Source organism: Podarcis raffonei, chromosome 3, assembly GCF_027172205.1.
Source record: "Podarcis raffonei isolate rPodRaf1 chromosome 3, rPodRaf1.pri, whole genome shotgun sequence".
NCBI lineage: Eukaryota > Metazoa > Chordata > Lepidosauria > Squamata > Lacertidae > Podarcis > Podarcis raffonei.
In genome coordinates this window covers 70,757,851-70,773,393 of record NC_070604.1, presented here as the reverse complement: position 1 = coordinate 70,773,393, position 15,543 = coordinate 70,757,851, and the positions used below count along the sequence as shown (strand labels likewise).

The 15,543-nt window shown below is 38.9% G+C and overlaps 1 long non-coding RNA gene across 1 annotated transcript; it reads right to left on the bottom strand.

Annotated features, from left to right (window-relative positions):
* Positions 1-5,029: 5,029 nt before the first annotated feature.
* On the bottom strand, positions 5,030-14,808 carry LOC128410687 (uncharacterized). The gene is made up of 5 exons (XR_008329578.1): positions 14,097-14,808; positions 10,598-10,664; positions 9,695-9,799; positions 8,791-8,879; positions 5,030-5,373 (listed from the first exon to the last, which is right to left on the bottom strand). It is a non-coding gene; the product is annotated as an uncharacterized LOC128410687 (long non-coding RNA).
* Positions 14,809-15,543: the final 735 nt, after the last annotated feature.

The following is a 15,543-nucleotide window of genomic DNA, read 5'->3' as shown; positions in this document are numbered from 1 at the left end:
ACAGGAATGATAAACTTCAACGTTGCCTGCCTTACTGTAATTATCTTGTACAGAGAATCATATTTATCTCGAACCTACTCTGAAGTAAGTTCAGTTGAGCTGAGTTTGACACACTCCTAAGTGTATAGGATAGGAGCCTAAAAGTTGTAAGTATCCTGTTAACCAGGAATACATTTTTTTAGAGACTTAACAAAGAACACACTTCACATTATAAGTGGTAAATATCATTTTTAGCACTTGAAACTTAAGGCAACTGTTGGTCATAGTCATGTCCAGATAAAAATATTACAAAACATCTTTATATTGGAGGCTTTTAAATTCCTGAAACTATGAACTTTAGTGCACAAAAGGGCTTCTGTGTATTAAACAGAGGAAAATACACACCAAAAGAATGTTGTTTACACTGATTTTCCATGCATGCAAAACCCAAATCATTTTCTTGGTCCATTATCATTACCATGTGGGTTTTAAAAAAATAAATAGAGGTCAATTCATTAAAATGTAAGTGGGCCATTTGTTCACATTCCCCCTGATGCGTTCCACATATAGCCAGAGATCAAGAAAGGTCATAGAAATAAGTAATTCAAGCTCCCACATCTACCTAACATAAAGCCACAAAAATATAATGGGAAGAAGCACATGGTTCCTAGGTTCAGTCCATGGCATCTGCAGTGTAATAGATCTTGGACAGCAAGACAGAGAAACATCTGCTGGGGGGAGGACTTTAGACAGTCTTATATTTCTTTTCTTTATACATTGTGGCCACTGAACTTGAAGGGCAATGGCTACAGGGAAGCTGTAGAGATACTTCTTCACTCTTCCCCCTCACACAGTTTTTCCAGTGAAAATCACCCCCTAAATTGTTTTCATTCCCACAAATGAAAATATGCAAGTATATTTGTTTATTTATTTTACTTCACTGGAGTAAAATAAACTGCTGGGTGTGTCCTTTCCCCACTTTTTACCAGTAGAAAAAATGGCATGGAGTTAAAAAGGGCCACTCCTCCTGTCCTAGACTTCTACTTCTGATTGCAGCTTCAGTGGCTACATTCGGGTTTTCAGAACAAAACAGAACACACCCATCCTGAGACCCAGAGAGCTGGTGCTAGAGGAGTTGTTACTTAGCTGGAGAGACCAATGATTAAGGCAGTTTAAAAACATTCGGTAGTAGGTGGACCACAAATTTTAACAAACATAAAAGGAAGGACACTCCTACTATAGATGCAACAACTTGTCCTAGTCCTTTTTTGTGTGTTTTCTTTAGTACAGAGGTAGCCAACATTGTGCCCTCCAGAAGTTGCTGGACTCCAACTCCCATCATTCCTCACCATTCATTCTGGCTGGGCCTATGGGAGTTAGAGTCCAGAAACACCTGGAGGGCATCATACTTGCTGCAGCTGCTCTAGGACATGAAGAGAGAGCCATTACTTCCAGAGTGCACAAATGCTATTAAAGGGAGCTGCAGAAAAACGGGGGTTTTCTAGGCCAGACTGAAAGAAGGCCTGAAACAAGATGCCTCTAACCTATGCATTCATATGCACACCTTCCCCTATTGCTATGCATTTTGAACCATTTTTGTTGTTGTTGGAGAACTGCATTGCAAGATTCAGAGAAGTGCAAAGTTTGACTAATGGCTGCATTTTGGTTTATGTATTGTTTCGGGAAGAGTGAATTAGGTAGGGTTGCATTGAAATGCAAACTGAACCAAATTTTATTCATATATAGCAACACAGTTGGATTCAGGAAAAGGCCAGACAAGTTCTAAAAGAATAAAATGGCTTGCCTAAAGCGGTTCCCTCATTGTGAGATGTGAGGTTACAGGGAACCAGGCAGAGGGCCTTCTTGGTGGTGGCACCCACCCTGTGGAATGCCTTCTCATTGGATGTCAAGGAAATAAACAACTATCTGACCTTTAGAAGACATCTGAAGGCAGCCCTATTTAGGGAAGTTTTTAATGTTTGATGTTTTATTCTCTTTTTAATCTGCTGGGAGCTGCCCTGAGTGGCTGGGGAAACCTGGCTTCTGAGGCAGATGGGTGGGGTATTAACAACAACAACAACAACAACAACAATAATTACTAGTGATTTCTCCATCAAAAGTTTGAGCCAGAGAATTGGTGATTTCTAGCTCAGTTTTTTGCTTGTACACTACCCTAGATCTTTATCCATACTATGCACGAGTGATGCTACACTCTGTGTGAATTTACAGCAGCGTTGCAGCCTGTACAGTATTGGTGGAAGTTTGTTTGTTTTAAATAGCCTTGTTTTAAATCACTGTGCTGCTGCATGGCAGGAAGAATGAATATGCATACTGCAGGGGAAATTGGGGATTCCATTATTTAGCTCTTGGAAGAAGGGGGGGGGGATTGTTGGGTTCCTACAGTTCAGATCAATGTGACAGATCCAGATGAGGGTGCAGTACTGCCATGATGCAGTAGAGTGTTTACTTTGAAGTAATCTTATTTGCTTCAACCACTTTGCTGTAAGTGGTTAAGATTTGTCAACAGGACTATTGCTGCTGCATGTTGTTGTTGTTGTTGTTGTTGTTGTTGTTGTTGTTGTTGTTGTTGTTGTTGTATACCCCACCCATTTGGCTGGGTTTCCCTAGCTACTCTGGGCAGTTTCCAGCACATATAAAAACATAATAAAACACCAACCCTTAAAAACTTCCCTAAGTGAAATCTCTTTGCTGTAAAATTCTAAGAAAGCAGTAATTTGCTCTAGAATATTTGATTGCACTAGTTAGAAAAGTGTTTTTCTGTTCACAGAGTTATTTTTGGATCTTCTTAAATGCAAACATATTTTAACCATTTTAAAGCATCCCAAATAATCACATTGTGGCAGGAGATCACAGCAACTGAAAGGAGTATCTTAACATTGTTCCTAGAAGCAATTTGGTTTTAACTTGTTGCAATTAAAGAGAAAATTGGCGTGACCTTGTCCATGCATTCAGTTAATGCATCACATTTGCTTCTTGATTGCTTGTGAACTCCCAAAGGAATCATTTTTGTAAGAATTTTCAGAGCAATAACTATGTTAAGTTTGTTGCAGCGAAAACAATGAAAAGTTTTGTTGGTCCTTGACCGCTAAGAACTTAAATTTATTTAAAGACAATTATGAGAAATGTTGGTCAGAAGTGAAAAAGGATCTAGAAATATGGTCAAATTTGAAGCTTTCCTTGTTAGGTCGAATTGCCGTTATAAAGATGAATGTATTGCCAAGAATGTTATTTTTGTTTCAATCATTGCAAATTTTGGACAAAATGGACCGTTTCAAGAAGTGGCAGAGAGACATTTCTAGATTTATTTGGCAGGGCAAGAAGCCCAGAATAAAATTTAAAATACTAACTGATGTAAAGGAAAGAGGTGGATTTGCCCTGCCAGACTTTAAACTCTATTATGAATCAGCAGCATTCTGCTGGTTGAAAGAATGGCTGCTTCTTGAGAACACAGCCATTTTGGATTTAGAAGGTTTTAATAACATTTTTGGGTGGCATGCATATTTGTGGTATGACAAGGTTAAAGCACACAAAGCATTTAAAAACCATATTGTCAGGAAACCATTGTTTAATGTCTGGATAAGATATAAGGACCTACTTGAAAATAAAACCCCAAGGTGGTTGTCACCGATGGAAGTGAAGGCTCAGAAAAAGCTCAATATGGAGGCCAAATGGCCGAAATATTGGGAAATTCTGGAACAAGAAGGAGACAAATTGAAATTGCAGAGTTTTGAGAAATTAAAAGATAAAGTGCGAGACTGGCTTCATTATTATCAAATAAGGGAGGCTTACAATTTGGACAAAAAAATTGGCTTCCAGGTGGAAAAATCAAAATTGGAAACAGAACTGTTAGATCCCAAAACTAAGATACTTTCAAGAATGTATAACTTGCTGTTGAAATGGAATACTCAGGTTAAATCTGCTATGATTAAATGGGCACAAGATGTTGGACATAACATTATGTTTGCTGACTGGGAACAGTTGTGGACCACAGGTATGAAATTCACGGCATGTAATGCCTTAAGAGAGAATATTATGAAAATGATATACAGGTGGTACATGACACCAGTCAAGCTTGCAAAAATCTATCATTTGCTCGATAATAAATGTTGGAAATGTAAAGATAATGAAGGTACATTCTTTCACCTTTGGTGGACGTGCCCAAAGATTAAGGCTTTCTGGGAGATGATATATAATGAAATGAAAAAGGTATTTAAATATACCTTCTTGAAGAAACCAGAGGCCTTTCTCCTGGGCATGGTCGGCCAATTGGTGTTAAAGGATAGAACTTTTTTTATGTACGCTACAACAGCAGCAAGAATACTTATTGCAAAGTATTGGAAGACACAAGATCTACCCACCCTGGAAGAATGGCAGATGAAAGTGATAGACTATATGGAATTGGCAGAAATGACTGGCAGAATCCGAGACCAGGGAGAAGAGTCGGTGGAAGAAGACTGGAAGAAATTTAAGGACTATCTACAGAAACACTGTAAAATTAATGAATGTTAAAATGATGTCGGAATGAAATGAAGCAGTTTTAGCAATAATGTTGAAAAGGAGTATGTAAAAATGGCTTAATAGATGAAAATAGAAGGCTATAATATGTTAAGATAAAGAATTAAGATAAAAACAAAGAGGGAAAGGATTTGCTGAATTAACTATTTGAAATGGAATACGAAAAAGGGAGGTGTGAGGAGGTCAGGGAAACAAGTAAATGAAAGGCAAGACATTGAAAGATGGATTTATTTTTAATTGTTTATTTTTTCTTATTTTTTTCTATTTTCTATTTTCTATTTTTTGTTTTCTTTTTTCTATTTTCTTATTACTTTTGTAACTTTTTTTTTGAAACCCCAATAAAATATCATTTAAAAAAGAAAAAGAAAAGTTTTGTTGGTCCTTAAATACTAACAGATCTTATTATGACACACGTTTTCGTTGACTAGAGTCCAGTTCATAAGATACACAATGTTTCATAGGAGTTTGTAAACAGTAAGGTCAGAGGGAAATAACATGCAAAATGTACAAATACTGACAATTGAATGAGACCTAGAATTTATGTAAAATAACTACAGTGACTTTTTACAATAACAGTTACGAGCGATAAATCAACTTGGCACTGCTGAGTTAACTTCTGTAGTTGGAAAGGGAAATATTGTCTTTATTTATACTCAAATCAAAAATCCTGGACAGTGGCTGCCAATCAGTGTTCTAGATGGACTGTTCTAGATGGACCAATAATCTGACACAATGGAAGGGTTGGCATCTGGGTTTGTTGCAAAGTCTGGTCCTTGTACACATGTCTCTGTTATTGAGAATGGTAGCTGTTTTAGATGGGGTGTGTCTGTAAGCAATAACAGGCCTACCACCCACAGTCTGAAAGAGAGAAGTATTATTGCCTGGTTGTAAATCCTTGATGATGTATTTGGCAACAAGTGCTGAAATGTCTCTTTCATTTCTGGGTCTGTCATTACTAAATTATTGATGGGTATCAATCTGAACTCGTAACTCTGCTTTATCACTTCATTGTGTGGGTGGGTTCTGTAGACTTAGGAAAGTCTGGTGTAAAACCTTAAATTGTGAGTAGAAACTTGCCTAATGCAAGTGTAAGCAATGTTATGCACGCTAGATGTTGTGAACTACAACTCCCATTAGCCCTGGCCACTGGCCTTGCTCTCTAGAGCTGTTGAAAGTTGTAGTCCAAAACTACAAGCAAAACTAAAGTAGAAGTGCTTGTATAGCAGGGCTTAGCTGTAGACTATAGATTTTGTGGTGAGTCCTGGGTGGAAGCTGGAAGCACATAGCTATATGTAGGGGTCATTAGGTTTCCAATATAAGATAGTGTCTATATGTTCTATGATTCTATGTCCATTATGTAATTGTAGTGTCCAGAACATACACCTTCTATATGGACTAGTCTAGGCTCAACTTGATGTTGGGGTGGAAGTTGCTAAAGTTCTGGTGGAACTTCTCAAACCAGAAATGGTAGCGATTCCTTCCAATTCCCTAGAAATTCCGTGCTATTTCCCTCACTGCTAATCTGGCTGCTGGCATATAATACGTCTCTTTGTGTCCCTTGTAACTTCTTTCTTTGTCACTATGGTTCCAACATAGTGTTTTTATGCAGCTTTATACACTGTTTTTAACTCTTAAGGGTGCAACCCCTTCACCTCCATTTCCCGCCAAGGTCATTTGAGAAATGGTCATCAGAAAAATCCAGCTGGAACAGGATTTCTAGCAGGTAGAGTTTGGTCAGCATGCTTTGCTGTAGTTTGGTACTGCTCACAACAAATAGGCTGCACACTCTCTGCATACTAAGTAGAATCTAAATTCTTAAACTGACCACAGTAAGATCAAATCCACTTGATGAAATGATCCATAAAAGTGTGAGTTGCTGTAAGTGACCTACTCTAGAATTAGGAAACTTTTGAGCCCAGTTATTTGCTTAACTGATATGTAAGAGATTGCCCTAGTAACTGTACCTCCGTCTATTTGATATGTATGAGGGCTTTGAATATTTTATAATGGTTGAGGTTGTATTTACTTCAAGCAACAGCTTCAAAAAGCGCACACATACAGCTGAATTAAAATCCCAGTAAATTCTTTGTTGTCCAAATCAGCATGGAATAATAGTTTGGATTTTTTAACTCGCTGCTTTGAAGGCTTCTCCAGTAGGTAATATTCTAGGTGTCTTCTTATAAGGATTTAAAAACTATTATTTAACATCTACTCCTGGTCTGATTTCTCAGACAGATAATGAGTGTTTTAATCTTCATGTGAAGAACGAGAAGCAGAATTGTAAAGATGCTACAGAGAAAGACGCTAGGGAACACATTTGTGAGCCGCCACAAATTCTCAGGGAAGCGTGGGCATAAATTCAGCACACATCAGATCTTAATAGAACATAATATACTCCAGAAAGCGAAGAGATAATGTATCCTGATGTATTCAGTATTTGACTTTGATGTAAGCTTAAGCATTATTCCATATGTTTTATTCTAGCACAAAATTAATCCTGGCTGGATACCATTGCACATTAATTATCAACTATGACTAAGTCCGACTGGCTTGTTTTCATAAGGTTATGTATGAGATATCTGCAGTGAGACAGCAAGGTTTTAAGAATATCATTAAGAACTGCTACAGTTAATATTGGCCTTTCTGAAGCACTTAGTAAGATTTGCATGTGCTTCAGTTATTCTTCCCCATGTTTAGAATGACATGAGGTGCTTGAGCAGGTTTACAATATTAAAGCAGAAAACTATATAATATACTTACATCCTAGTGTTAATACCATGTCTACTCATCCATGGACTCCAGATGCAATTAAGAATTTGGGGTGCAATCCAGGCACAGCTAAATACTTCTAAGTCCCATGGATTTCTGTGGGAGAGTTAAGCAGGTGCAGAACTCTCACTTACTGGGCAGGACACATCCAAGTTTAAGCACTTTTAAGAGGCACTGAAGTTAGCACACTCTTGTATGTTCCTGGCAGGACACCAAATAAGGGGCGGAGGATGCTGGCGAGGGGTGTAGCCACAACTGGTACACACCGGGACAAGCTGTAGATGGGGAAGGGGAAGTTGGGGACTTAGGGGGTACTTACGGAACATCGGAGGACGTTGAAGGGACAGCTGATAGTTCATGGGAGCCAGGGGAAGGGGACCAGAGATGCCCCCATATCTGTGGACAGGGCAGGCTTCTGAGGCATTGGGAACTGCGGGAAGTGCACTCCAGGAGACTGAGGCAGGCAAGGGAAGACAGCCCAGCTCAGTAGTGGACCAGGTGGAGATCATGGGACTTGTTAAGTCTGGAAGGAGGTTGTGGTCACTCAGCTGGATTAAACTCAGGGCAGGTGAGGATCACATGCTTTTGTCAAGTGGAGAGACACAGCTGCTCAGTTGCAGTAAGCTCAGGTGCATCAATCAAGATTGGGGAGGATAGAAGGGAAGCAAGGCAGAGACACTGTTTGTTCAACTTTCTCTGTTGATGGACCACAGCTTGGGTGCTTTGGGAATGCCCCTAGATTGTGACTTTGGGACTAATCCCAGGTGCTTCAATCCCCCCTGGATCTTCTGCAGAGGCTGGAACCTGACCTTATGGATTGACTTCAGACCTTGCTTGTTGTATTGGACCCAGACTGGTATTTGACCATTTGGACCATCTGACTACTCTTGGGACTATGTGCACCATCAGGACTGACCTCCGGGTATGCCGAGGTTCAGGACACAAACTATATTAAATGGGATTCCTAGTTAACTATGCATATGATTGAACCCTTAAGAAAGCTTACAGTTGGGTGGATCATGCTTAAGAATCAGAGAAAAACACACTTACTTAATTCTCCTATTGACCTTTTGATCTGATTGTTATATATTTTCTAGGGATTCACTTGATCAGCCTTTGTCTGTCTGGTGCCCTCCAGATGTTTTGGACTACAACTCCCCTAATGGGAACTGCAGTCCAAAATTTCTGGTGGATACCAGGTTGGCAAAGGTTGCACTAGATGCTAGTCTATGCTCATCTGAACTGAGGTTCCCCATCCAGTACGAGTGCAGCGGAACTGTAGCAGTATTACATCATTCAGAGAAAAGTGAACGATACAAAAGGAGAAAAATATGGAAGTAGGTGGGGACATGTTCCCCCAGTTTTCAAACACAGTGATTTTATACATTTAATTGAAACTTGGCATTTAACAGTTCCAAATTCTGACTACCTTTATTTAAGTGAACTTTGAGACCCCTGATATTCTCTGTTGTTATCTTTACGAATTGTATGTTATCCTATTCATACCTTTCAGAAGCATGTTAAAAGTAATCAATTAGGTACACAGAGACAATTGTTCCTTCTGAAGTCATAACTGAATTCTGGGTACCAGACTTCTTCCTTGAAGAATGGAAAGATTAAATAACTTCAAACATCTTACGTGCTGCATTTTTCTGCCACATAACATCATGGAAATTGTGATGGTGGAATAATTGTCTCTATAGGACAGCATAGTAAGCAGATGTTCATACGCCCCAAAGGAACAAATGAACACAGCATGATGGTTGCTCCTCATTTCCAAATACTGGATTCTATTAATGAAGATAAATGTAAACTGCATTCTTCCCCAGTAATGCTTTTGCACGTTAAGCAATTGCAGTTGCTATAGTTGTAACTGCAGGAAAACAGCAATTAACAACAATCATGCAGTTACTACAGAGACAATATCCTTCTGGTGTTTGAAGGATGTGATGCACACAGTTACCAATAGGACACAACATAATTTCTGCACAGAGAAGTGAATCATTCTATGAAAACAATTACAGTTTCCCATATTATATGTTTCTTCAGAACAATAATACTAATCAAAGAATGAGACAATGCTATTTGGCAAACAAATAGCTAAGTGCTCTGGAAACACTAAGATTTTTTTCGGGAAGAATGAAGATCTCAAGTGGGGCCTGGCATAGCAGTACAGTGTATGAATTCAAAATTGTATTCTTCTATAGTGGTATGGTAATAGAAAGGTTGTATCTGCTGATATAGTGTGACTCCTAAAGTTTTAGGGTCTTACAATCAGTGTTAATGCTGACAGATGCCTTCTTTGTAAAGTATTGATGCTTTCAAACAATATTTGTTCCTATGTGGTAGATCTGGATATGTCTGTAGAGCCCTTACGGAAGAGAATAGCTATACTCTGAGCACTTCTTACCCTGCATTCTTCAGACATGTGATGCTTCAGTCCACCATGAATTAACCATTCAAAGCTTTGAATTGTGTTTTCAGAATTGTTCTGAGACAAAGCCATAAGCTGGTTCTGATAAACAATAAAATGGAGTTAAAGATTATATTTGCTTGGAAAGCATAAGGCTCTGCATGTTCTCAAGATCCCGCATTGGAAACCTACAGTGAAACATATTTAATAACAACATCTCTTTACAGAATAGCTAGCTGCTTACAAAAGTGCAAGAAATCCCTTAATTCACCCACACCAGCCTAATGCCAACCCCCTTTGGCCTTGGGTCCAGTGATCATTTAACTACATTTGGCTTGGCAGTCCTAGGAATGAGTTCATGATTCTTAAGTGTTGGTGCTAAGCTGCTGCAAGCCTTCTAGAACAAGCAGAGGAAGAAAACACCTTTGGGGGAAAGGCAGTGGTAGAGCATCTGCTTGCATGCAAAAGATCACAGGTTCAATCCCTGGCATCTGCAGGCAGGACTGGGAGAGATTTCCTATCTGAAATTCTGGAGAGTCACTGTCAGTGCAGAATTTGCTGAGCTAGATGGACACTAGTGGGTCTGACTCATTTGAGATGGGCTTTTCAGATCTAAGCCATCTCAGAAAGGGGTATAGCCAACCTCTTCTCAAGTACCTTCAGAGAAGTTCTTTAATGTTGTAGCATCCCAAGCTTTACTTAGACAGATGTCCTATTGATTTTAGGATCAGTCAACCGCAAAATCATCATCATCATCATCATCATCATCATCATCATCACCACCACCACTTGGGAAATGGATCTATACAGACTTAAAGTACAAGCAGAGGTTCCATTCACCCACACCAGTGTTTCAGATCACATGTGATTATTCAACAGGAGCAATTAATATTTCCATACCATCATTTCTAGTTTCAAGGTCCAAAGATGCTGCTTTCATATCTGTTTTGTTAGCTGTAGCAGACTCCTGTAGATTAAAGTGGAAACAATGGTGAAAGCAGGTTTAGATCCAAATACCCTGATGAACATCCTGTCTTGATTTCAGGCATAATGATGAAGTAAATATTACCTTGATTAAAGAGCTTTTAAAAAAAATGTAAATGAACTATGAATGTTTGGACTTGAATGAAATTTGGCAGACTAGTTGGCAAAAAGAGAGATTTGATTTCATTGAGCCATGTCGTTTCCAGCAAAATGTCACTGGGGAAAAAGAAAATTCAGCCCGGGTCTTACCGCTTAACTACATTTGAGTTACTTCATTGCTTCTTCTAACATATTCAGCCAGGAAAATACTTTTATTTATTTATTTATTATTTTGGCCAGGCCAATAATCATATCACCATATATATTATGCTGTTCTTTGAGATTCCTGACTTCGTGTGAAACCAGTTAAAAGGAAGTTAAAACCACTTAAAAGGAATGATGTGCCCATTTTACTGCAACACTGAAACCTGTAAATCCCAACCTATTTGGTCGCACAGAAAGGGTGTAAAGAATTTGTTTGTTCCCGTCACTGGAGGGAAAAGTATCTGTAGGCAGGAGAGTTCCATACAGACATTGGGGCTCCTGTACACATAAAGATAATTAGAGGATGGAACTGGTATTCTACTGGGCCAATAGGAGAAGTGGGCCCTCTATGCCTTTCTTTCCAGCACTTGGGCCTTTCCTCAGGCTGCCTCCACCCAACTCTCTAGACCACACTCCTCATCCTGGGCCAGCCATCCTCAAATACTCTTGCCAGGCTGCAATGTGCCTTTAAACTGTGGTAATGCTTTTTGCTTCCCTAGGTGGAGAGAAATGAGGGTGGGAGTAAGTAAACACCTTTTGTGGCTGGAATATAGCCAATGGTACAAAGGTAAAAGTTGCACCCATTGATCTGCCCTCTTTCTCATAAGGAATGCAGCCCTCAGGTTGAAAAAAGTTGCCACCCTTGCTTAAGATAGTAAGGCCGCTGCAGAAATCACCAGTCCCTAAGCCCTGCCTGTGCATGCCAGCCAGGGCAGAAGGGAATGGGGAGAAGATTCTGCTCTAACCCATGACCTCTAATATTTGCAAATTAACTATATCAGCTTCAGATGGAGCTTCTGATTGGTAGTTCTTGATTAAATAAATAGCCACATATTGTCAATTTCCATAAATTATTGTCCCCTTCCAGAGAAGCAGCTTCTGTAATAGAGGTTTGGAGGCCCATTTTCTATGAGTTGCTTCAGTGCCATTGGGGTAACATTTAAATGATCCAGCCCCATGGATGAAGATCTTTCCCGTGCAATTGGAAACCGCTCTCCTGATTCTCATCAGCAGGACCCCAGTCTACACAGTTGGAACATTTAAATGTTACTGCATCAACATATTTGATTCCCCCCCCCTTCATTTTAGGAAACAGCTGCTACTGCACAGCAACATTACTTTCTACTAAATTCTTACATTTCCCACTGTCTTTTTTTGGAGCTTAAACTAAAAGGACTGGATATTATCAGTTACTTCTCCAGCTTTTAGAGACTTTAATTCAAAGTTTCCTATTTTGCTACTCTTTGCTGTTCATTAAGGCGGGTGGGGAGGGAGGGGAGAGAGATCGCTGGCATTTTTTAGCCAAGAGCCTGATAAGTTCAAAAGAACCCGAAGCCTTTGAAAAGACAGCAGCAAGAACATCTGAACAACAAGTAAAAGAACTGTTTCTCTAGGGAATCGGAGATAATGCACAGGGCTTTCTGTGGATCTTGTCTTTAATTTAGGTTCATATGAATTCACACCTTTTTTTTTTTTAAAGCCAGTGGAAAAAGAAGACAAAACTCTCCTAATATTATTTATTTCAGGATTGCAGGACTAACTTAGTTTTAATGTCAAAATAGTCATAGTCCGTCTATCACAGGTTCATGACTTTGGATGTTCTAAATATGTTTTATTTGTAATTATTTTATGATTGAATGTCCATTAGTCACCCTGGGCAGCATGCAAATATTTTAAGAAAGATAGAATGAATGAACAAAGAAGTACAACCTTTCATCATTGCAGTAACTTCTGCTTTTGTCCAACAGCAGCTTATTGAAAATATAGGGTTGCATTCAATGTAGCACTAAAGCATGGTGTTGGATTGAAACTGAGGGGTTTCTAGATGGGGAAAAAAAGGGTTTGAAAAATAAGGTAATGTTATAAGCTGTAATGCTTTAAATGAAGGATTTGCTGAACAAATAATCTTAATTGGGATACAAGGAGGAGAAGTATGAGGAGGTCTGAGAAATTTGTTATTTAAAAGTATGATTTATGAACTTTATGTCTTTTTTAATGTTTTTGTTTGTTCTGTTTTTGTTTGTTTGTTTAAAAAATTGGAAAATCTAATAAATATTCTTTAAAAAAAACACAATGTAGCACTAAAGCTACGCAAATCGTTCCGTCAGTGCAAGGATTTCTCTTTGTGCAATGCAACATTATTCCTCTCCTCCCTATGTGCATGCTCCAAATCTCTTCTGGAGCTACCCCAACTCTCTGGATCAGATTTCGGGGTGGTGGGGGTACATGCAAGGGGAAGAGGGTGCGAGTCTTGTTGCAGTCGTGTTATTCCTTACTAGCACAATTATTTAGTTGAATACCACTCACAAAAAGGCAAACTTGTACAAGGCACTTCCACAGGCTGTAAAACTGCACATAGCTGGTGCAAATTCCAGTTGGGATGTTTCAAATATCTACTGCCAGCTGAATGTGCAAATTACTGTGAATTTCACTGACAACATTCCTCTATACTGTCTAAATCTCTTTTCACCAATGGTGCATGTTGAACAGGGTTCATAGCAAGTATGAAACTGAGATGCCAATTCCAAAGCCACACAGGAAAAGGTTCCACTGAAATCCAAGGAAGTGTTTAGGATTAAGGAAGAAGAAAAGCTATATACAACTCTATTGCTTCCTTCTGTTAATCACAGCATGCAACAGAGCTAAGGAATAAAGACGACAGACAGCAGGATGAATCATCTTGGATTTATGCCTCTTGAACAATTCCAGAGGTCTTCTTCCTTTTGAAAATACTTAGCTAGAGATAAATAGTCTCCTGAAGAAATACAGTTGCCTCAATACAAATGGCTCATTTCTCAGATGTTAAGCCTGCCTGATTGCAACAGAACTGACTTCCAGCTGATGTATTTGTGTCTGAATTTAAGATTATAACCTTTGCAATGCTTTTAATCATTCTGCAGCGAGTGTGCATATATGCTATATAGGATGGACCAAGAAGCCTATTTGAAACTTAATTTTCTAGTCAATCCCACTGAACTTTTCCTTCAGGGAGACTAGAATTACATAAATTGCACTTTCTTTGAATTGCTTCAATATATGAATTACACCACCGTATGGTGTCCCTGGGCCAGATTCAATTCTTTGCATTCAAACTGTGACTAAAGCATGTTACCTTATACAAAAAACATGAACTGGAGAGGGTGAATTTTATGGGAGACATTAATCTATGCCAAAGCTGTTAGTCAGTCATGGTAGGTGGCATTAAATTTGCATGCTATACCCATTGTGTGTAGCTCCAGTGGTCATTCTCTCCAGAAAGGAAAATAATTGTACAAAGAGAGAGCGATTCAGTTTTTTTAATCAATTTCCTTATATGTATCAAAGTATATACAACTCAAATATACTATCATCTCCCTTCAGCTCATTCCTTCTTGGATATGCCCAACAAGGTGCATCTCAATCCTTCCCTCCCTTTCATAAACACAAATAAGAAACAAACAGACCCAGCATTTTGCCATCTGAGGCAGACGAGCAAATCACTACCCCACCAGTCAGTTGTATTGTACCCAGGGCTGACCAAGTTATTTTTGGCACCTGAAGCAGAATGTATAACAAATGCCTCTGCCTGGGAGGAAAAGCGCAATCATATTAAATTTAATAACTTACAATTTGCAGCTTTTTCATGACATCCACAACTAGCTGCCTGAGATTACCACCTCACTCTGCCTAATGGTAGGGCTGGCCCTGGAAAATAATGCCTTTAAAAAGTCCAGAAGGTTAATCAGAGAAAAATAAAAATAAAAATCCCTGGAGCTAAATAGACAAGGAATTTCATGTTTGAAAACCCACAATAAACATCTGCCAGAGACCTGCTTCTCTCAGGAAAGAAGAGGTTTAGCAGGGGGATATGCGGGCTAGCAAGAAAATTCTCTAAGCCTAAATTTGGACATCTTGCCCATATTGCCAACTTAAGTTGTGTTATACATAGAGGTTATGAAGCCCAGCCAGCTATTCTGAGATGTAGATTTGAGCTATTTATGCTTGTATCACATTTATTGGATATAGCTGTCAAATCCTGTCTTGACAGCTTGCAAATATTTAATGAGCAAGAACACAACTCTCTCTTTTTTTAAAAAAATGCTTGAGTTTATGTTTTCTCTTCCAAATACATCCTACTTTTCCTTTGCTACTGTTCTGTTATGCCCTTGTTTTATTAAAGGCTCTGACCCCCATAAAGAACTTACTTGAGCCACAGTGGATGTTGTTTCACTGCTTGGCAAACCAATCACAAATATTTTCAAATACTGTGTTCCTATATTTTTAATCTAGGCAACATTATCAGCACTTAAGCCAAGAACAAATGCCTGGATATTCAGAAAGTGCCAAGGAGTCCCTAAAACTATACCAACAAGTTTAAGGGAGGGGAGAAATATTTTGCAGAAAATCCATGGCTATTCATTTGTTGTCCAGCAGAGGGTGACCTAAGTATGCTATAAAGCCAAAGCACCAGTCTTCTGCTTTTATCAGTGTTTTCTTCTATAATGTCTAATAAGATGTGCCTGCAGCTTACAATAATTTTGGAAATAGACAGAGAGTCATATTTTCTCTAATTATCTTTG